At 50.3% G+C, this 23572-nt stretch overlaps 1 protein-coding gene across 11 annotated transcripts in view; it reads right to left on the reverse strand.

Annotated features, from left to right (window-relative positions):
• MAP4 (microtubule associated protein 4) overlaps nt 1-14374 on the reverse strand; it is a 148235-nt gene extending 133861 nt beyond the window's left edge. For 6 of the 11 annotated variants that reach the window (XM_039549103.1, XM_039549099.1, XM_039549104.1 and 3 more), the window contains exon 1: nt 14240-14356. The gene's annotated coding sequence lies outside the window, so the exon portion shown is untranslated. Of the gene's footprint in view, nt 1-13519; nt 13636-14239 lie in introns of those variants that run through there. The other 5 variants (XM_039549094.1, XM_039549092.1, XM_039549100.1 and 2 more) reach the window with 4 other exon arrangements.
• Between the last annotated feature and the right edge of the window lie 9198 nt (nt 14375-23572).

Here is a 23572-nt window from a genome sequence, read left to right on the forward strand (position 1 = left end):
CACCCTGTGCTGGGTTTGTTTTTTCCTTCACCCCATCATGTGCTGCCGGAGCTTCCTTGGCCTGTGGAGCCTCAGCCAGACTGAATGAATGAGTCACTTAATTAACCCAGAATTTACACAAAGGACATGTGAGAGCAAAAGCCTGCCTTGAATCTGGCCAACGCGGTGAACATCTTAAAACACAATTTTTCTTTTTTCAAAAATATATAAAAAAATAAATTAGTAGAGTAACAGAATTTAGTAAAAACTTGCTGAGAGAGAACAATCCACAGGCAATTTCCAAATTAAAAACCGTAAGATTTCAGTCAGTTCCATAAAATACAGCCCACATCCCTGTTTAGTAGATGCAAATGCTCCTCCCAACACACAACCCCCTTTTTTGGTATTATGCTTTTGAGAAGTACAATATAAAGCATTTCATCTAGAAATCACAGCTCCTGTACTGTGAGAGATTAACAGAAAAACTCTCACAAGAGGTAAGCAGGGAGAGGAGTGTTTAGTGTCACCTGCAAGCTGCAAGTGTGAAACCTTGTGCTGAGAGGACAAAGGTGACAGTGGCAGCCACAGGTAATCTTTATTTGCCAATATTGAGACTTTGGAGCTGGCTTATTTCCTCGACACCACCAGTGCTAACCTGTGCACAGAGCTCTTGGCTTTGAGGAGGGAAAGGCATTTTCTGCTGCAGAGGAGATGGAGAAACTCAAAAAGCCAAATTACACACCTGGCACTGGGGCACCCTGGGCAGTTTGCTGGTGACACCGAGCTCTGGGTGCTGTCCCACGCCTGAGGGCAGGGATGGGGCATCCACAGGGGCCTGGCCAGGCTGGAGAGGTGGGACTGTGCCAACCTCAGGAGGTTCAACAAGGCCAAGGGCAAGGTCCTGCACCTGGGCTGGGACAATCCCAGGCTGGGGATGAACAGATGGAGAGCAGCCCTGGGGAGGACCGAGGGGTGTAGGGGGATGAGAAGCTGAACATTCCCTGGCCAGACCCCCCATGCCTGGGCTGAGCCCCAGCGTGGGCAGCAGGAAATGGGGGATTCTGCCCCTCGGCCCCACTCAGGTGATTCCCCACCTGCAGAGCTGCCCCAGCCCTGGGGCCAACAGCACCAGGACCTGGAGCTGCTGGACAGAGCCCAGAGGAGGCCCCGGAGCGGCCCCAGGGCTGGAGCCCCTCTGCTCTGGAGCCAGCCTGGGACAGCTGGAAATGTTCCCCTGGAGAGGGGAAGGACACAGGGAGAGCTCAGAGCCCCTTGCAGGGCCTAAAGGGGCTCCAGGAGACGGCAGAGGTGGAACTGGATGATCCTGAAGGTCCCTCCCACCCAACCCAGTGTGGATTCTGTGAACTGAACCCCACAGAGTCCCCAGGACTCTCGGAGGAGCACAAACAAGGAGACACGGGGACACAGCCCACACTTCCCCACCACCCGAGAGTAAAAGCCAAGGAGATGAAAAAAGGACAAAACAGAAACCAAAGCCCATGTACCTGAACCTTTTGCCTGATGTGGTCTCACAGTTCTTACATTCTGATGTTATTTAATATGCTGTAAAGTGGGGAGTGCTATACTGTCCTGCTGACTTTCAAACACATATCAAAATAATTTACTCACCTCACCCTCCTGCTCTGCTGTTCATGCTGAATTATTTGCATTTATTCCTCTGATCCAACTTTATTTTTCTTCCTACCTCTAATCGCACAAAAAAATTTAGGCTTGAATTTAAAGCATTAACAGGATTGCTGAAAGAAAACTACTTTGAAAAGCCTGCTATCAGTCAGCGAGTGCAGCTGGTGGATACCCAGCCTCCCTTTGTAGTTGGAATTCTCTAATAAAGGAACATCTGAGCTTAATCCAGAGCTTCTGTTTCATAAATAATGAGATTCTACAGTCTTTCATTTGAAAACTAAACTAACTTAAGGACAAAATGCAGGTCCCCCAAGGCACTTTGGAAGTGCCCTTGCTTTGAAGCAAGGGTTAAAAATTCAGTACGGAAAAGTATACTACTCAAGGTGATCTCTGTGTTAAACAAGATATTCATCACCAGAGCCCCCCTGTTTCAGTTCTGTCTTTCAGAGAATCAGTTCCCAAACTCTGTTTATATTTTACTCCTCAGTTTGTAAGCTGTGAAGTTTCTTTTAAGTAATACAACTATTTAGAATAAAGCAGGGTGTTACACCTGTACAACCAGGATGCTCTAATGCATTTCAATTTAGATTAACTATTTTCATTACTCCTTGTGCTCCCCCCCCACATTTGCAAAGTTAGTTCAGCACAATGTTTAATTATTCAAATAGAGCTGAAAAAATAACTCCCACTGAAATTTTGATGAGGTGTTAAGGATCTGTAACCGCTGGTCCTGCTTCCCCCCTCCGCAGGCATAAACTGACATCTCTTAATTAAAAAATTAGCAAGAGCAAAGGTACTGAATAGCACAAATACCTACACTAAAAATACACAAAAATAACAAATGCACTTTAATTCCATATGGATTTTAAGAGCAAACTTTGCACTACATAATTTCTTGTTGAGTTCACATTCGACCATTTGATTACATCAGCACCTCAAAATGATCTTGGAAGAAGCGAGGCTTGCCAGGGAATTTCACTGGGGAAACATAACAGGCACAGTCAGCATATCTGGCTGCTGAAAAATTATTCTACAGATAAATTACATACTAGAAAAAAATGGATGTACCCCAGACTAGAAAGAGAACCAGCTTAATTTTGATGAATCGTGGGCATTTTCCAGGTTTCCATAGGCATATCGCAGACCAGGGAAATCAATATTCCGTTTTAAATCCACAGGGACCTCAGACTTGCAGGAGCAGTGTCTGTAGGGAGTGTGGGGTGTGTGCAGCACTGAGTTTGAACTCCAAGGGCAGGAACTACGAAGGCTCAGCGAGTTCAGTGACTCCCTGCCAGAATCCAGCTGGCTTCCCTGGGAGTTTGTATCCCTGCCTCCCAAAAACCCAGGCTGAGGAATAGCAAATTTCCTTAGAAACTTCCTTTTTCCCCTACCAACAGCATAAAAAGCCAATTTCCACTCTGACTCCTGCACAGTCCTTGGTAAGTCTGCAACCCTGGTAAGGGGGGACAGAAAGTGAGGAAGGAAGGAAGGAAGGATTCCAGGAAGGAAGGAAGGAATTCCCTGGTCTGGCATTGCTGGGGACACACAAAGTCACATGCACAAATTCAAAAATAACTTCTACTCATAGCTTCAAATCCAACAGCAAAAACCAGCACAGCTCTTGGAAGGTCAGATTTGGAGACTTCTGGTGCTTGGGAACAACACAGCAGCTTATGGAGGAGAGGAAAAGCAGTTTGGAAAGAGTTAAACCCTCTGAGGGGAATCCTAGACGTGCACTGGACAGCTCTGTCCTCACCATAACCTTCCTTCCACTGCTCTGCCCTGCTCACTCCCTTACTTAATTCCTTAAATGTGTTCCTCTCACTTTCCCAGGAGGACTCGAGTTACCAGTGCCCTCCTGAGTGAATTTTCTATTCTCCTGTCTAACGGTCAGTATTCTCCCAGTGTCACTTCTGGAGTATTTCCTTCTCTCATTATATAACCACGGAGCTTTGCTTTAAAAGGGAATCTCCTTTTATCACAGGAAGTCAAAACCCCAAGGGGAAAAAACATCAAGTCTGTGGTATGTTTAAACAAGACACCATCAGCTGATGCCAGCCAGAGTCAGGATTTCTGGGAGCAGTGTGTTAAATTCTGTGCTCCACTCACCCCTCCAACAGCCCTTTTAAAAGGTCTTTGCAGTAAAAAAAAAGAAACCCACCCTACACTGAATACACTCAGATGGCCTTAAACAGGATCTGGGAAAACAGAAGTAAAGGAGAAAGAACAGCAGCTGAGAGCTTTGGAGAGAGAGCAGAGCAGCAGGAGAAGGGGAGCAGAGGGAAACCTGTGGGACTAACACAGCTCAGGGTAATTAAGGAAAAAATGCAAATGAATGCTGTAGAACTAAAGGCCTTTGTGAATCACAGCCATTCACTCATCCATCACCACCTGAAGGGATCCCAGAGCTGCTGCAGTGCAGGGCAGGGCTCTCACTGCCCACCAGAGCCACACGGAAAACCCTTCCCGCTGCAATCCCAGCTGCAGGCAGAACCAGGGTGCCAGGCTCAGCTCAGACACAAGCACACGAGGATGTGCCCACAGGGAAAGTCTGTCAGCAAGACCAGCAATTACTGCTAATTTGGCACGTTCAAAACCCTCGCTGCAGAAAACTAAGCTTGGAGGTGCAAGGAGTTTCCTTTATGTTCCCCAACGCCTTCAAATTCATGTTAATTCCTTCCAGGAGAGGGAAATGCCACAGGAGCTGCCAGCAAAGGGACACAACACACCAAAATAGTACAGAACACCACGAGTGAAAGAGTTGTTGCAGTTTTAAGAACAAGACAGTGACTGATGCAACAAAAGAATCTTGTAAAGTTGATATGATAAAGGTTTATTCCACACCATTAACACCCAGAGGTCTCAAATAGATGCACAGCTTTTGGGATAAATTTGGGGTTCAGCCACCAGACAATGCCGTGCAGAAGTGCTCCACATTCATATGTGGAGCTGTTAAATCCTCATAAAACCACCATTGCTTTAAAGGGAAAATACAAGCCTAAAAATGCCAGTTTTAGGCAAATTATAGCATCTCTCCTTAAAAGTCAATTCCCCAAGCTGAAAATAGTTTGGACCAAAAGCAAATCAGCTCGAGTCACATCAAACCAGTGCTAATGCAGATATACATCCCTATAAATCCAGTCATTCACCAATTACACCCATGCAAGCTCCTAAGAGGGTCACTTCAGGACAAATATGTAATCCCCAATGTGACACTTGATCCTATTGCCCTACATGCTCTGTCCAAATCCCAAGGCAAAAAAAAAAAAAAAAAAAAAAAAAAGTGCATTTTACCTAAAAAAAAACCTAGTTAAAGAAAATCCAGCCCTTCACAAGATGGAAATATCCTTTAATTCTCGTGTTGTAAATGCTTAAATGGGTTAAAATACAGCCTAAGGAAAAATAGAATGTATGCTTTAAGCATGAAGATATCCTGGAAAAATTAACCCTGCAGATTACAGACATTGTAGTTTCATAGATAAATGCAAATTTGTGATATAAAATATAGCTGGAGCCACCCACAGCATCCTCCAGTCCCCATCATCGTGGTGTCACAGGACCACCTGACACGCACACGTTGTGTGCCAGCCCCACAGCACGTCATCCCAACAGGATTTAGTGCAGGATTCCAGCCTCGGTGACATCCTGGTGGGTGTGTCCTGTCGCTGTGCCGGTGGAGGTGGAACCAACTTCCACTCTGGGAGTCACATCCTGCAAACCTGGGCAGGAGCCGACATTCAACTCACCCAGACCAACTGCAGAGCTGGCCAAACATTCCCAGAATCCAGAGCCCTGGGATGGCTTGGGTGGGAGGGACCTTAAAGCCCATCCAGTGCCACCCCTGCCATGGGCAGGGACACCTCCCACTGTCCCAGGCTGCTCCCAGCCCCAATGTCCAGCCTGGCCTTGGGCACTGCCAGGGATCCAGGGGCAGCCCCAGCTGCTCTGGGCACCCTGTGCCAGGGCCTGCCCACCCTCCCAGGGAACAATTCCCAATTCCCAATCTCCCATCCAGCCCTGCCCTCTGGCACTGGGAAGCCATTCCCTGTGTCCTGGCCCTCCATGCCTTGTCCAAAGTCTCTCTCCAGGTTTCCTGCAGCTCCTTCAGGCCCTGCAAGGCCACACTGAGGTCACCCCAGAGCTTCTCCTCTCCAGGCTGAACATTCCCAGCTCTCCCAGCCTTTCCTCCCAGCAGAGCTGCTCCATCCCTCGGATCCCCCTGGAGCCTCCTCTGGGCTCTCTCCGGCAGCTCCAGCTCCTTCCCGTGCTGGATCCAGGGCTGGGGGCTGCACTCAGAGTTACAATCAAAGCAGCACTTCTGAGGCCGTGCATCCATAATGTCCCGCTGGGAATCCAGCAACAGGCCATCACACAGTATATTTAATTTACTGCTGCTTATTTAAATCACTTAAATCCACAGCTCCTGCTAAGTTAGAAGTTTGAATGATCCAGCCATTAAGCATCCAGAACCGTTTTTTAATTGCTCTGATTTATGACTAAAAACAGAAACGATTCACTCCCACCACAAGAGTCCAAAGGAAGGAAGGGAGGGTGACTCAGTTCTTTGTCTCATTCTTTGCCTCCCCTGTCTGCAGAGCTTAATTCAGAGCCTCTGCAGGAGCTGCTTGGGGATTTTTGTCTTTGCTATCCCAGTTTGGAAGATTCCAATTACCTAATTAACAGCAGTGAAAGTATCCATGGACAGCAGAAAAACTTCTGAGATTCCTTAAAACCACTGCAGATAAGCAAAGGAGCATCTTTTAACAGGGCACTGCACTTAATAAAGCTGCAACAGAAAAATGGCTGCAACTGAGAGGTTAAACACAAAAAACCACAAAGAGGAATACACCTCATCAACAACACCAAAATCCCCCATCCCTGGCAGTGTCCAAGGCCAGGCTGGATGGGGCTTGGAGCAGCCTGGGACAGTGGAAGGTGTCCCTGCCCATGGCAGGGGGTAGCACTTGATGGGCTTTAAGGTCCCTCCCAACAGAAACCATTCTGGGATTCTTGGAAAAAGCAACTTTCCCAATTCAAAAATCGTTGTGTTTGGTGCTAACACCACGTCAGTGCACCAGAAAGAGAAGCTGGGGGCAGAGAGCAATGAGGGTACAGGCAGGAATTAAGCACTTGGAACTGCTACAAGCAGCACCAACAATCACATTTTGAAACAGTTTTTTAAGCTGCTGTTTACAATTGGGTTTTCCCCAGCATTTCCAACATCATATCCAGCACATTTCATATCCAGCATCATTACTGATTTCACATCACTGCTGATTTTCTCCTCAAGTGTGGATCAAGTTGCACTTACCCCTGGGGAATGGCACACGTGAACTTCCCAAGCAGATGTCACTGCCAAGGGCACCTCCCAGGCCACGAGGACCTTCAGTCCAACCCAGGGAAAACCTTTTACCACAGTCGAGCTCTTCCTCTCAGTGTGCCTGAAACCCTGGCAAATCTGAACTAAGAAGAGTCAGGTACTTAAAAATGCCCAGTGCTTTCCAGAGGGGATTACAGGAAAACTATCAGTGAAGCACAACTTTCAGATTTCCGTTTGCATCCTGTTCAGAGCAGCTCCAAGTGCCTAATTCCTGCCCTATCCTCACTGCTGTTTGCACCCAGATTCCCTTTCTGATGAACTGAAATGGTGTTAGCAGCAAACACAGCAACACTGAACTTGGATTTGGGGTCTGGAGCATTTCCCAGATGAGCAGAGACTGCAGGAGCTGGGCCTGGTCAGTCTGCACAAGGGAAGCTCAGAGGGGATCCCATCAATCCACACAAATCTCCCCCAGGGCTGCCAGAGGATGGTCCCAGACTCTGCTCAGTGACAGGACAAGGAGCAGTGGCCACAAACCAAAACACAACAAGTTCCAGCTCAGCAGGAGGAAGAGCCTCTTTCCATGGAGGAGGGGCAGAGCCCTGGAACAGCTGCCCAGGGGGGCCTGGAGTCTCCCTCTCCAGAGGGATCCCAAACCCCCTGGACACGTTCCTGTGTCAGCTGCTCCAGGTGCCCCTGCCCAGGCAGGGGCTGGACTGGGCGATCTCCTTCCAGCTCCAATCATTCTGGGATCCTGGTGTGCCTGGCAGCCTAAGCCTTTCCAATGAAAGTCTGACAAGGATCTTTCACCCCAAGCTCTTACTCATCCCACTGACAGCATTTCTCCATCACATTTTCCCCAACAAAGCCAGTGTGATGAGTGCTTGGCATCCCCTCCTCTAAGCAGTTGTTTCTACTTCCCCTTTAACAGAATCAGCGTAGCTTCTAAAATTAGTTGTAGAAATCCCACCTGAGCACTGACCCATTTCTCACTGCCCCATTTCACTGCACTGAACTTCTGGCACAACAACCTGAGAGAAAAGCATAAAGCAGAGGAGGGCTGGAACCTCAAATGAGTTTTGTTAGAGAAAATAAAGTCACAATATGGAAACAAACGCTCAGGATCAGCTCCTGGAAGGACAAACTGCCGGAGTATCTACAGCAAAGAGCTGACACAGCACAGTCCCTGCAAGAAACAAGTGGGAGGAGGGAAAAATAAGACCAGGTAAAAGCACCTAGATGTTTCCCTGCCCCTTCCAGAGGATTTTAAGCACTTCACAAACATCAGTTAAGTTATGTGAAGGTATTTGCTCCAATCCTCAGTGCGAGAGATGAGGGTTTCCACTCACAAGAATGAATTGAGCTCCAGCACTCCGGGAGTCGCAACTCCAGAGTATGTAAACACACTTTGAAATTGGTCTGATAAATGCTCCCATAGTTCTACTTTGTTTAGAGCAAGTGTCAACACCCTAAATTCAGCTGAAAAACAGCTTTTGGGGATGATGTAGCTCTAATACAATTTTACAAAAGGAACAATGACTCACTCCCAGGCGGGAATGTGTTGGGAGTGTATGACCTAATGCTCAGAGACGTTTGCTTTTCCAAAAGGATCCAGTTTTAATATGTACAGTATCTCCCCAGCCAGTGAAGTTTTTTAAGAAGAGAGGTTTTGCACACAGGAATTTGCACAATTACCTCATTTTTTGCCTTTTTTTCCACTTCTTGTCAAAGTCCAGCCAGCTGATCTGCAGTTCCCCTAACCTCAGTTTGAGCCTTGTCTTTCCCAATCATCCCATCCCTGGACTTGTTCTCCAGCCCATTTAGCCCTGGCTGTTAGAGGCCAGAGGAGCCTTGCTGCCCCAAGGTGCCAGCCAGCACGAGGAGCTCCTCAGCACCCAGGGATGCAGATGTTAAAATTCCAGCGTTATGACACACCAGATACAGAACACGAGCAAGCCCTGAGCACCTGACTGACAAGCAAGACGAGCCTACTCCATGCTCCACTGGATTCCTCACAGTCCTGCTGAGGCTCCTCCAGCTGTGAGGGGCTGATTTTTCAGATGTTCTGTTCAGACAGCAGCTGGGCTGTGAGTTCTGAGGAACTTTGTTACAACACAAAGCCCAGAATCCTGGGATCCATTCACGAGCCCATCCCGTGGCTGGAGCCTGCACCATGCCCGGCCTCGCTGCTGCTCGTACTTGCAAATACCTCGGGTGAAAAGGGGCAAAGTGTAGGTGGAAAATGGGAGTGAGTGACACCGGCTAATCAGGATTTTAATCATGCTAATGGATGTGATTAACTGCATACTTCTCCCAGAAGCCTCCTGCAGCTCCTCGGAGTAGCCTGATAGCCCGCACGGAGCCGGGCACTGCTCATCCCACTTTAATCTGCAGCTACACCGTGTGTGTCACATCACCCACTCAGGGATACACCTGATACTTAACCTTCCTCCCACCCACACAGCCACTCTTCCACCCTGCCAACACACTCATTTTGGGCAGGCTACAGACTCCAGTATGGTGTTTGTCTACGCTAAACTCTCTGTACAAGGAGAGTTACAGCTCCAAGAGGCTGGAAATCCAACCTTGGCAAAGGAAAGCTAATCCAGGGCCTATTGCGTTACACAAACCTCCCTCGATAATGCAACTACAACTATTGTTTTTGTTTGCTAGTTTTGTTCAAATCACAGGGACACTGTGAGCTTTATCTCAATGTTGGTATCTTGCTACTCCCCAGAGGAACTACCAATTCAGCAGCTGCCACTGTCCCCAAGAAAAATTCTAAGAGGCAGGGAGTAAAATAAGGTAAGGATTAAAAAGAACAGTAAGGAGCTGCCTTTTCTAGGAGCGAGAGAAGAAGTCAGCCCCTTCCCTCCCTGTCTCCAGGGGAGAACAGAATAAATAACCCACTGCCCTCCCACCTTCCAGCAGACACTTCCAGGGAGCAGTGTGCACTATGGAGTTGGAATACACCATCACTTACATACACACTGTTTTTACCCAGGGAGTAACCTACACTTCCCATGAACACGGTGTCTCCCGTGTTTTCTACAGCAACAACTGCAAAAAGTTTTGCTCTCCAGCATTCCAAAATATGGGCTCTTATGGCAACATACAAAAATGAGTAACTTACTCAGAGGAGTCCAAGACTGATCTTGTTTGGGACAAATCCTCAGCACTATCCTGATGTAATTTTGAATAGCACTAGAGTATCACACCAATGTCTGTTCATAATCCTTCGGGGTCAGATTTCCCAGTAATTTTAAATAAATTTAATAATTTCTAACATCATATTAAGAAGCCTCCCCAGGAACAACACAGGGCACTAGTGTGAGCCACAAGTATTTCATTCTTCTCATTACCAAGTTAAAATCTGCATAACATCTACAGCAACTGATTTCACTGACCTTTTCTTCCCACGAGAAATTCCCTCCCATGTGCGGAACACTAAGGCATGGAATTGGTTTCTGAGCTGTAGGAGGAGAAATCCCCCCCCAGGATGCAGGGGTCCTACCTGCTCTGCTCAGCCCAGCTTTTCCATCATCTCCCAAGAACCTGCTCCGAAGGACATCCACCCTCTCTTCTGGAGATGAGCTCTGTGGAGATGACGCGGCGCTGGTGGCTCCGACTCAAGGCTCGAGCTCTCTGCCACCCACCCATGTGCTGTAATCACAGACCCCTGGTTTCTCTGATCTACAGCTGACTATAATTTCATTTGCCTTCAAGGAGGAAAAAAAGCAAGCACAGAAATAATCACTTCAATTGCTGTTAAAGCACAAGGAAGCTGTGGACACAGACATTTGACTAAGCAAGAGATTCATCTGTTGCATTTGGGACAGGAAGCACAAACCAGGAGTTCCAGGAAATAACTCTGCCTTTCAGAGCAGTATCAGCTTCTTCAATTTGCCTTTGAAACTCCACAAGTACCTACACAAATTATAATTTTGTTGTCTGCAATCTGACTCGCAACAACATGATGAGTAATACGCCTTGAACTCTTCATTCTCAGCGGAGGAGACTGGAATTTTATCTTCCAATCTATGTCTAGCCTAGCAAAATAAATTATTTGGGGTTTTTCTGGACCAAACCAAGGTATAGTCACACATTATTTCGCTTTCAAGTAACCATCACTTTCATTTGAATTGCAAGTAGCTTGAATTCATCCTGACAGACTTTAAATCCTGTCTGACCAGTGGTTTCCCTTAGTCATAAGTTTGGTGTAGGTCAGAATTTGGAAGTTTGCACATCAAGACACAAATGCAGTCCAAGTACTGAGTTCTCACTGGAGACATTACTGGTTCAGCAAACAGCAGGTGAGTTTAAGCCTGAGGTACACAAGAGCAAGAACATGCTAACAGCAATGGGTGTAAACCAGACCTGAACTCTGCAAGAACTCAGATCTGATTTAATGGCTCAGATCCATTTATTTCTAGGGAAGAGAAGCAACCACTAAAATACTACAGGGGCTGGGACCTCAAATATAATTACAGCTCCATTCGCTGAAATTACAGCTGTGTCAGCCCTTTTACCAGCAGGAATACGTAATTCATTTGTTTCAACTGAGCACTCATCAGACTTCACATAACGAGCTTAAGGCTGGAAATCCAGTCCTGCCCCAGCCTCCACTCAGCCTCACCTTCTGCCCCTCCAAAAACCCAACTGGCTTCTGCTCTCATTGTTGCTCAGGCTGCTGGAGGCGTGGGGGTGTTTAATATCATCACAGAACAGTTTAGGCAGCACTCTGTTATTTAAAACCTTGCCTTAAACTGCCTGGTGTCCCTGGGAGGGAACAAACGAGTGCACTGAACCCAAATACTTCAGAATTAGTACTTCCACCTGTATATGACACTTACCAGCACACCCTGCTCCCAGAGCAACTCCGGGTTGGTTCCAGCAGTGTCTGGGAGCCTGGGGTGTGATTATTCACCCCCTGGCCACTCCAGTGCTCACCCAAACAGGGCTGCACTGATCATTTACCACAGCACTCACAACCTTCAAAGCTCCCCACAGACAAATTAGGCAACTTGTTAAAGCAGATCTCCAGATATCCTGCCAGGGTGAGGTCCTGCAGCTCGCAGAGCGGAGCCGTGGTGTCCCACGGGGCCCGCACTCCCTGGAGCCTGCCTGGGATCAGTGGCCAGCACAGGGACAGTGCCTGCCACAGCCCTGGCTTTGGAGGAACAAGCTGATAAAGTCAGCCAGTAAAGCCCCAGCGAGGATCCGCTGCCATAAGCGTCCTCCAACAGCCTCCCCGTTTGTTCTTTAAGGACAGGAGTGACATAATCCTCTCCTAATATCAGCTGAGGGCTCGGGGGGAACCGGGGGTGACCCACAAACTGTACCCATGGCAACACTGGGCTCTAGCTGAACTCCCCGGGCTGGCATCTTCAAACCACTGACACTTCTTTGTATTATCTGATCTTTCCCTGATGTCATTTCTGCAGAGACACATAGAAACAGATTTAATAATATCCACGGCCTTCAGCTTCAGAGTCAACAATCACAGTCACAAACAGATCAGCTATTCTGCCTTCAAGCTTATTATTTGCCACTAACATGTAATCATTACCAAACAAAACAAAAGACACAGGATATTGCTGCTGTTGCAATAGCAAGTAAGTTAAGCTCTTTTTCAAACTGAAAAAGCTCACCTCTTCTGATGCAAGAAGGCACAAAAGAATAAAAAAATTAAAAACTTTGAAAGAGCCCACAAATCCTCCAAAATGCATCTGGAAGGACAATCAGAAATTCCATCGGTTCTCGCAAAAAAAAAAAAACCAAACAAAAACCCATAAAGTAAATTTAACAGACAGGTCTGTCCAGCCAATATCACCTTTATCATAGTTGTACTGTCAACCTGAATAATTTCGAGTTACAATTTCTCTTTCTCAAATAAAGGAGGGGTTAATCAAGCTCCAACAGCACTTTATAGATACAGTACCAGCAAAACATACCAGATGGGACACCAGGCCCTGGCAGAGGAGAAAAGAAGCTTTAGAGTTGTAAAACTCCAGCGCAGTCCTGTCCCTTCAGTTTACAAAATGAAGCTACAGCAGCATCACACGCAGAGCAGAAAGAGGCCCCAAGCAAGGCTTGTTACTCCACACTGAAACGCTGAGCAGGACTTGGATGGCTATTGTATTATTCAAGAAGCCTTTCGGCTGGAACTGTAAGCTGGGAAGAACATGGCTCATTGAATAGATAATTCCAGCTTTAAAATTAAATAAAAACTTTTTAAAAAACTCTAAAATCAATGAGATAATCTGCTAAATCCATACAGGAATCCGGGGAAGGAAATAAGAGAGGGAGCAACCAAGTAAGAGAGATCAAGAGCCACCTAAAGAAAAGAGAACTAAACATCTAAATTCAGGTTTTGGATGTTCACAGATCAGGCTTTTAACACACCCCTCTAAGACAGGGAGAGCTTACAACACTCATACTACCAGGATACACTTAGAAGCAGCTTTTGGCAGCAGAACAGCATCTGCAGAACCAAAAACTTCACCACCTTGAATTTAGACGTATTAACAGCAACCCTGCATCACGCCGTGGCGAACATTTGCTTAATTCTTGTACCTTATAACGCGGCCGTGCCATGTACGAGAAGTTTGCTCATCCCGAAACCGGGCCCGCTCCGAATTTATGGCTCGGCTGCGTCTGCGATGACTGAGCAGAGGCCTGGAGCCTGGCGCATCCCCGGCTCGCCACACCCAGCGCTCCGAGCCGCGGCTCTGCCCATGCTCATCCCTCACCCCGTGCCCCGCTGCGAGCCCGCAGCCATCCTTATAAAGCCGGGAATACGAGGGATCCAACGGGAGCAGAGCGGGGAAGGACGGGGGGAAAACACGGCACAAAAAGTTTCGAGAAGTCCCAAGGAGAAGTGCGGAACCGCTGAGTCGCCCTTGAGCGAAACCCGCGGTTCCCTGCGCCCGGGGAGCCGGATCCAAAGGGACCCTGCGGGAGCAACGCCGGGAAATCCCGGGGGGCCTCCCAGACCCCCGGACCGACCCCAGCCCCTGCCCCCCGAGCAACAAAGCCGCGCCCCGGCAGCGCCCACTCCCTCCGCCGGCTCCCCCGGGAGATGCTCGGGGATGCTGCGGGCCCTCCCTGCGCGGCTCCCGCGCCCCGCAGCCCCTGCCACCCCCGCCCCGGCCCGCCCCGGCCCCCCGGACACCGGCGAGGCCGGAGCCCCCGCTCGGCCCGGGCCGCCCCTCCGCCGCGTCGGAGGGCGCCGCGCCCGCAGCGCGGTGTCCCCGCGCCCCGTCCCCGGCCGCAGCCCCCTCCCCGCGGCCTTACCGAGCGGCGGGGGCGCGGGGCAGCGCCGGGACGGAGGCGCCTGGCGAGTGTCGCTGTCCCCTGCGGGCCCGGCGGGAGGAGGAGCGGGGAGCGGAGCCGCGCTGGCCGCGCGCCGAGCGCACTACCCTGCTGGCTGCGGGGGGGCGGGGCCAGCGCCGTCCGGCCAATCAGCGCCGCGCCGCGCCCGGCACCGGCCAATCAGCGCGAGCGCGGGCGGCGCGCGGCCGCGCGGGGCGGGGGCGGCGCTGCGGTGAACGGGCAGCGCGGTTGGGTGCGGCGCGGGGCGGGGCACGGGGCGGGGCCAGCGGCGGGGGCGGGGCCGAGGGGCGGTGCTGAGGGCACACGGCTGAGGGGACACGGCTGAGGGGATGAAGGAGATCCCATGCCTTGGGAAGGGTGTGGTGGGGCAGGAAAGGACAGTATTTAAAAGGGGAGAGGAAAGCCTAGGAGCGTGTGCGTGCCTGTATTGCACAGAAGTCGTGGATGTGGAGGAGCTGGAAGGAGTCCTGGGATAAAGCAGTGCCCCGGGACAGATGGAGCTCCCAGCCGCCCCTCCAGGTGGCCGAACAGCAGGGACCACTCGTGCTGCTACTCATAATCCTCCGTGGCCCTTCTGGCCCAGAAATGCAACCCTCTGCGCATGCAGGAGGGCAGGAGGAGAGCAGGAAAACAGGATAAAGGGATGAAGTATACACAGCAGGACGGTGAGGGGTGAAAGGCCATGTTTTTACAGCAGGCACAGCTGCAGAGTCACAGAATCGCAGACTGGCTTGGGTTGGAAGGGACCCTAAGGATCATCCGGTGCCACTCCTGCCCTGGCAGGGACACCTCCCACTGTCCCAGGTGGCTCCAAGCCCCAGTGTCCAGCCTGGCCTTGGGCACTGCCAGGGATCCAGGGGCAGCCCCAGCTGCTCTGGGCACCCTGTGTCAGGGTCTCAGCATCCTCACAGCCAAGAATTTCTTCCTAATAACCATTCTAAATCTACCCTCCTTCAGTTTAAAGCCATTCCCTGTGTCCTGTCTCTCCATCCCTTGTCCAAAGTCCCATTCCAGCTCTCTTGGAGCCCCTTTAGGCACTGGAACTCCCCAACCCCTGAGCATCCCTCTCGTCACTGCTCTGCACTCAGACATCCAGCCAGTGACCACGACTCTGAGTGTGACCATCCAGCCCCCTCCTTATCCACCAAGTGCCCCATCCAGGAGATCCCTGTCTCTCCAGTTTGGAGACGAGGATGTCGTGTGGGACAGAGTCAAACACTTTGCACAAGTCCAGGCGGGTGACACCGGTCACTGTTCCCTCATCCACCATCACTGTAACCTCAATTGCTTCCCTCAGTGAAACCATTCCCCATGGCTGAAACTCCCTGAGACGAGAGCGAGGTGACACTGGATTGGCGCAGTGACAGCAACCACGCAGGAGGAACGTTCAGCCCCATCCTTCATGGATAAACCATTACAGGGTTTACTCTGGGAGTTAACCCGGGCAGGAGGGAGGGACACCATCCCCTGTCTGCTGACAGCAAGGCTCCTGCATGTCCCCCAGGGCTCTGTGTCACCCATCTGCCCAGAGGGAGCTGCAGAGCTACTAAATCATGAAAATATGGGACTCGCTGGCCTGCCAGATAAGAAAATCAAAGCATGGTGACTAAATTAAAACAAAAATAGGTGTGCCTCATGTCTGGGCACTGGAGGGAGGAAACACCCTTGGCATGAGGTGTGGAAGGGGGCACACCCCATCCAGGTGGGGTTAAGCTGCATCTTCTGCCCACCCCTCTCCCAACCTCCCAAGCCTGGATACCTTTCCAGGGCTGGAGTTGGGAGGGGGAAATCCCGTGTCCTGATGAAAGGCAGAGCCATAACAACTGCTTGTACCATGTGCTATTTTTAAGCTCCAAGATAAAATAGCATCCTAATGGCTTTCTTTGGGAGGGTCAGGCGGTGGTTTGAATTTCAGGGCTGTCCCAGCCTACCCTGATCATCAGAGGCTTAATGATCCCTCTCTCTCCTTAGGAAATCCACCTCTCTTCCCCTCTGGAGCCTTTCTGCTGCCTGTCTCTGAGACAGGGGGCACCCTGGTCCTAGAGCAGGACAGTGATTCCTGTGTCTGTGGAACAGACATGTAATATAACAAAAAGCAGGGGGTTACAACACAATAATACAATAAAAAGTAGTGAATTCCATCAGTGCATGTCTGACCACTGGGCTGACCTGCTTTTGGCTTCAAAAAGAGCTTCAGGATCATTTCTTCTAAATTCCGAGTCTGGAATTTGTTCCCCAAAAGAAAAAACCTGAGAGCCCAAAGCCAGGCCTTCCCTGCACAGCAATCACACAGGAGCAAACCTTTGGTGGATTAAGGACATGTGTGCCCAGGCTTCTCCCTGTCACACAGCAGCTCTGACACCTCACCCAAATCCCAGCTAGGCACACCTGAAATCATAGAGCACCTTTAATGCCACAGGTGTGTCCACTGTAAACTATAAATTGCAGCAGGCAACTGTCCACTGTAACCCAAGCGTCCCTATGGAATTGCACAAGGGGCTTCCGACAGCCCCACAGCCATGGTGGGGGGGGGGGAAGGGAGGGAGGGGAGGAGAGGGAGGAGGGAGGAGGAAGGGAGGAAGGAGGAAGGAAGGAAGGAAGGAAGGAAGGAAGGAAGAAGGAAGGAAGGAAGGAAGGAAGGAAGGAAGGAAGGAAGGAAGGAAGGAAGGAAGGAAGGAAGGAAGGAAGGAAGGAAGGAAGGAAGGAAGGAAGGACATTATATAATATGAGCTGCACCTCTATCCTCCACACAGGTGAATTCCTGTAACTCCTCAAAAATCATCAATATAAAGATCATCAATGAAAAAAATCATCAATGAAATCCCAGCTGGGCCTGTTCCTAGGTGAACCACTGATAGATGTGTCCTCTTAGCTGCTCCTGTGCTTTCCAACCTCGCCCAGAAAAACTCATTTCTACTTTATTAATCTACCCAAGCTTAGCATGGCTTTGCAGGGCACTGTTTAATATGAAACTTCCTTAGTTTAGTTTAAAATCTGAAGTCTATTCTCTGCTTCCTGGGAGCAACCTCAGGCCACGCTCCGTTTGTTGCCTCCCCATACACTTCACCTGTGCAAAAATTCAAACCATCTCCTTTACCTTTGTTTGTCCCTCTAAAGAACATAACCTATTTCTCCACTTGCTTTTCCAGACTCCGAGTCCTCTCCATCTCCATGTGGCCTGGAAGGGAGGGCAGCATGATCCAATGTCCTCGGTGCAAGGCAGACAAAATCTGTGAGACGCCACAGGTGTGTCTGTCCTTGTCCCAGCAAAGGGGGGGCATTTTGTTTGGTGGGGTTGGTGGCAGGACAGAAGGTGTTTAGAGAAGGTGTTTAGGCAATGGCTCTGCCCTTTCATCAAGCCAGACAGTGAAAGTGGCTGGGGAAAAGGGAAAGGGCCCGGCTCATCTCCCTAAGGAGTCACTCCTGACCAGCGCCATTAGCCCAGCAGGGCAGGTAGGGCAGCCAGCACTGGGGCTGCTCTCTGCGTGGGCCTGGCCCGTGCTGGGTGAGTCACCTGTGGGCACCGGGAGAGCTGGAAAGGGAAAGCTCAGCCTGGGGAACGCTCGTTTGCCACTGCTTTGATGGGAGCCGGTGCAAATGCAGGGCGCTGGGTGACACAGCCGATCCAGGGCACTGACAGCACAAGTGTTGGAGATAAGCGGTAATGAACCGGGCAGCTTTCCTGCCCGTCTGGCAAGGGTTTGTCATTCCCTTGCTCAAAGCACGGGATGCGATGGCCGAAGGAAGGTGCCCGACAGGGGCAGCGCTGCGGGTCTGTCTGGGCTCCGCGGGGACGCGGCGCTGCGGCGGGGGCTGGGCTGTCACTCCTCGCATCCCTCACTCATTCCGGACGAGCAGCAGAGCCCGTGCAGGGCTCACATCCAAAAATGGGTGCCCAGCAGTGCAGGCAGTAAGTGATGAACCCGAACTCCATCGAGGAGAAGAAGAACTCATGAAGCAGATCTGGAAAGGGTTTGAGCAGAGCAGGGAATTGCCTCCACACTTGGAGCAGCACCCAGCAGACTCTCGTTTTCAGGAAATTTCGGTTCATTCACTTTTGAATGTCTGTAAGCAGCTTGGAGAATCTGAATACTCGTACAAAGCAAACCTCTCATCGCTCCCCTATCATGGATCAGGGATGCAAGAAGGTAACTACTCAGCGAGGCAAGACGCTGCTCTGGAGACAACAAAAGCATTGTGGGTCACTGGCAGACATTTGCCAGCCAGACAGGGCTGTTCTGCTCATCAAAGCTGACTCCAGCACAATGGAAGGCATGGAATTTCGGCCAGGGATCCCTGCCATCCCAGAGACCTGTCAAGGCTCTCTGACTGGTCATGGGATTTGCCTTGCAGCTGGCACACCCCGTGATCTCCTGATCTGGGATCTCTCCGTCAGCTGTAACCTGGTGTGGGGCCATGGAGGAGGAGGAGGAGAAGGAGGAAGAAGAGGAGGAGGAAGCTGGCTGTGGGGCTGCACTAAGGCTGGGGCAGTGAGTTCCATTGCCAAGAGCTCTGTGGTCCCAGAAAACACAGCTCCTGCTGCTGTCCTGCACCACAGGTCCTGCTGTGGGTGACCTGGGACACTTTCCACACAGAGCTTGGGATCTCTCATGTGGGAAGAGGAGAACCTGTCAGGACTCAGTAGCTGATATTTGCATCGTTCTTTCTCCAAGCAGAGCCTTGTCCTGGGAAGCACAGGGCAGCCTGACCTCCTGGGGGGCTTCATCCTGCTCCTCTGGAGAGGGCTTTTAGTATCAGAGATGATCTCTCCTCTAGCCTGGGTCTTCATAAACCGAGCCAAATTATTCTGAGGCAGAAAAATGGAGTCTGTGCTGTAATGACAGAATGAAATGTCCTCAGGAGTTTGCGCGTAGCCTTAAGTTACCTTTTATAAATAGGTTAACAGCTGGAGGGCCCGTGGTTGTTTAAAGGGAAGAGACATACAGGACATGCCCTATATGATGTATTCCATCCTAAGCAATTCTGCCACTCTGCTGATTTATATCTGCAGATTAAAGGATTTGCCTTTCAATCAAATTATTCTCCTCAAACTCCCAAGTGGGGGACAGAGGGGATTGTGACACTCCCCACTCGGTGCAGCTCTCCCTGGTGCAGCCATGGATGTTTTCTTCCTTGCTATGCGAAATGCGCAGCTCCCAAATTCCTCCTGATCACTTTGATGGTGATTTGCTATTTCTGTCCTGCTGCTGGTGCACAGGACACTTGGGGGACAGGAGAGGGTGAGAGGTCTTTGGGCCCTGAGGAGCTCCCAGCCCGAACTAGATGGAGCATGTAACCGGGACTGACAAAAGCTGCCTGATGAGACAGAAGTTGACTGTTCTGGGGGAAAGCCATCTGCAAAGAGCCCTCTCCATCAGGCCTGAGGGTCTGCAAGAAGTTTTGTGCAAGTCATACCCTTCACTGACAAGGAGAGTGTGTCAGGGACCAGGGCCTGGGTTGGTTTCATTTACTGTTCCTTCCTCAGGTGAGCAGGTACAAGATGAAGTGCAGAGAGCAGCAGAGGGGGAAGTTCTGACCACTCACCTGCAGGTTGGGAGGAGAGGCCCGAGGGTGCTGAGATGAAGGACACAGTGTCCAGAGGATTTCCAGGCCTCTGCTGTGAGACCTGCTGTCACTGCTGGGACAAAACGAGGGAGTTGTGAAAGGCAACCAAGGGCCACATCTGGTGTGGGACCTTGTGTCTGGGGACAGCTGTGCCAGGGTGCAGTGCCAGGGGGCTGTGCCAGGCACAGGCAAGGCCAGGCCAAGCAGGGGTGATCTCCTTGCGCTGAGTCTCCTCCTGTGCTGCTTGGAGCTCTGGGACAGGATTTTTCAGAGCACACACTTTCCGTACCACTCCTTAGGACTATTCTGGGCAATCCTGGGACCCAGCAGCCCACTCCCTTTCTGAGCCTTCCTAAGGCAGGGGCAGCATTTTCATGTGACTGCACCTTACAGAGGGTAATGGTCCTGCCTTCTAATTCCTCTGGTTTTGTGTTAGAACAGAAAAAAGAATGGAGGCTTTCTGCTGCATCTTCTCTTGGCCATTCAGAATTTGCTGTGGCTCCATCACATCATTTCTGACCTCTCCTGAGGTGCCTGATCCCTCAGTGTCTCACCACGTGCTCTTCTCTCTTCAGGTGCCCCCCCTGCTTTTGGTGAACTCTCCTGAATCTCCAATGTCTTTGTAGTGTGCTGTGGGAATTGCCTTGGGAAAGACTGTACCATCTCCATACATTTCCTGCATCACTCATCTGTGTTCCAATACTTCCATTACTCTTCATCTTCCCTTAAATCTCTAACACCTTGTTCCTCTTGCCCCCAGCCTGGGCAGAATTCAGGACACCCCATGTACAGTAGTGCCCAAGTTTGGTTTTGGAAATGCCACTTTAGAAACCTGACTCTCATGAAGTTTCCCTGCTCATGGAGATGGCTGAGGGCACTTTGGCTGCCCGAAGAATTCCCAGGGCATTTCCTGCTATTTGCAGTTTGGGCAGCCAGGCCATTTGCATGCACCGTGTGAAGGACATGTGGGCTGGGAAGGACATGCGTGATGCTCGTCCTGAGCTGTGCAGCCGCTGCACACTCAGCAGTTCAGGCATGCAAATAAAGGGTGTGTGGCTTTCATGCAGATGCTGCAGCTTTAAATATGGGCTGCACAGGAAAATTGCATGAAAAACACCTTTTCAGGCTAGAAGCAAGGTCTCTGTGTGGATTAAAGGCAGTGCCACCTTAGCAGCGAGGGCAGAGCTGAGCCCTGCTTGAGTAGAGAATTCCTGGTTTGGCTGGGAAGGGACCTTAAGGATCATCCCATTCCACCCCTGCCGTGGGCAGAGGGGCCCAGCCCTCGGAGCAGCTCTGTGGCCTCCTCTGGATTCGCTTGAGGAACCAGAGCTGGTTCCTGTCCCTGGCAGCCCCTCAGTCCCAGCTGCTCGTGCTGGGCTGGACTGGCAGCTCCCAGGACCAGGTAACAAATCCCACCTGGCTCCGCAGCCCTGGAACGTGAGCCTTCCACACCATTCACACATCCCCTCACCGGGAGGGTTTTCAGGCTGCAACTGAAAAAGTTTCCTGCCTCTGCTCCCAAGCCCTGGCTGCCAGAGCAGAGCAGAGTGAATCAGCTCACCCCTGAGGCTGGGGCAGAGAGGTGAACTCCGAGGAACTGTCTCACATCCAAAGCTGGAGTAGGACAAGAAGGAAGGTAGAGCTGGGATGAGGCTGTGACTACAGAAACTGTCCCGAGGAGCACAGTGAAAATGCAGCACAGGCTCATGGCACAGCTGCAGCAGAGCTGCTCCAGTTAGAGCTGAACCAAAGGGTGGAATTAAAAGTTGCCTGAAAATGCCGAAGGATGAAACTCAATCTGTCATCTGATTTAATCACCATGTTGTTAGAGCCGAGCTTTCTGGAAGAGACAACGTTAACACAGGCTCTAGAAGGCGATTTCTTCCCTTGGGACTCCGCAACAGACCTGGAGACCTGATTGCGAAATCCCATCATCGAAGGCAGGAAAGAAATGCCGATAATGTCCAAAGCCTGTGCTCAAAGGCCACAAACTGCCAGGATTTTTCTACATCTCCTTCTGCTCTTGCTTTAAAAAGACACGAGAGCTGGGGGAAACGACGGCAGCTCTCAGTACTATGGGGGAGAGCTCCCATTTAAATTCTTATTCATCTCCCAAAAATGAGCGACTTTAAGGAAGGGGGTGGAGGGGGGAGTGAATGCGTTGCTTGGAATAGGAATACAACTCGTTCATACAAAGCATGGAAAATAATGATAATCCAAGGAGAAAAAAATCTTGGCAGGCTATGAAATTCGAAAAAAGCAGAAAACTAGAAAGTCTGAGCAGTGGCAGAAGCAAAAAGACTGAGAGACAGCCGCTTTCCAGCCTTTTGAGAGATGAAACAGGCTTTGGGGAGAGCAGGCAGGTCTTAGGGCCCAGCAAAGGAGGCTGTTGGCAACTGATCTTAGGTATTATCTTGGCATTTTCATTTTTGCAGCCAAGAGGATTTATCACGGAAAACAGCAGGGCAGCAGACAGACAGGAATTAAGGAAAATTTAGGCCCCTACCTCTGTGAATTGATTATAATTGGAAGCATCCAGCAGCCAAGGATCCAGGCAACCAAACAGCCCAATTCAGCTATTTTCAAGTTTTCGGTAAACTGAATGAATCCCTAATAGCAGCACTCAGCTGTGGAGTGGTATCTGCATTAAAAACTGCTTTAAAGGGGAAGAAAACAAACTCTGAAGGAATCAAAGCCCCCCTTGTCCAAACTATTGCCAAATTATTCGATTTGAAGAAGGTTTGTGGCAGCTGGGAAAATGAAGGGCACGAAATGCCATGCAAAGTAAGTGATAAGGAAATAAGTGCCGAAGACATCTATAAATAGAGGTGTTCAGTGCCAGCATCAGTCATTGAACAGGGAATTGTGCAGGCAGAGCAAGCTTGGGAAAAGGCTCCTGGAGAAGGAGTGGGGAAGATGACAGGAGAGTCGTGAAGATCAGAGCTCTGTGGCAATTAACTCATGTCAGGCAGAGATGAAGGCGTTGGTGACAGACAAGCAAACCCTCAGGACATCAAGATACCACGTGAAAGTGGGGGAGATGGTGGCTGGGGAGCCTGAATGACTCGAGGATTCTTTCCCAAATTAAAACCAATCCCCAGAGGTCATTACACATCATAGTGAAACACTCGGTATGGTCTCTGCTCAAGAGCAAATCCTCTGGTCCTCAGCTGGCCCAGGTTCTGGGCTTGCTCAAGAACAGGGAGCTACAGGCTCTCTGAGGGTCCATGGGGTGGATTGAACCTGAATTGAGTAACAGGAGAACCTGTAGAGGCAATAGGGAATTTGGGAAGCTGTGGGGTCATTTAGTGCCCAGACAGATGGGAGAAGGTGTTTAAGGTGTCTCAGCACATCCCTGAAGGTGACCTTCAGGCCATTCCTTCCAAGAGGAGTTGCAGGGAATTGAGCGAGCAGGGAGCTATATTTCTCCCTCTTTGCTTCCAGAGATGTTCACAGGAAGAGGAGTATCCACGGTCCATGGAAGAGCTGCTGGATTTCTCCTCCCCATGGGAGGAGCCTTTGCTGTGTGCAGCTCTCCCAGGCCCATGTCATCATTAGTGAATCACTGATAAAAGGTTTCAGCTAAAATCCGAGCTGAAAACCCTGCAGACTGTGCTTGTGGCTTCTATAAACCCCAACTGAACCTGGATGAGGCCAGGGCAGCGTCCAGATCCCACTAGGAGAGCACTTGGAAACCTTCACTGATTGATTTCAGGCAGCAGAGAACCT

This window comes from Corvus cornix, chromosome 2, assembly GCF_000738735.6.
Source record: "Corvus cornix cornix isolate S_Up_H32 chromosome 2, ASM73873v5, whole genome shotgun sequence".
Classification (NCBI taxonomy): Eukaryota; Metazoa; Chordata; class Aves; order Passeriformes; family Corvidae; genus Corvus; species Corvus cornix.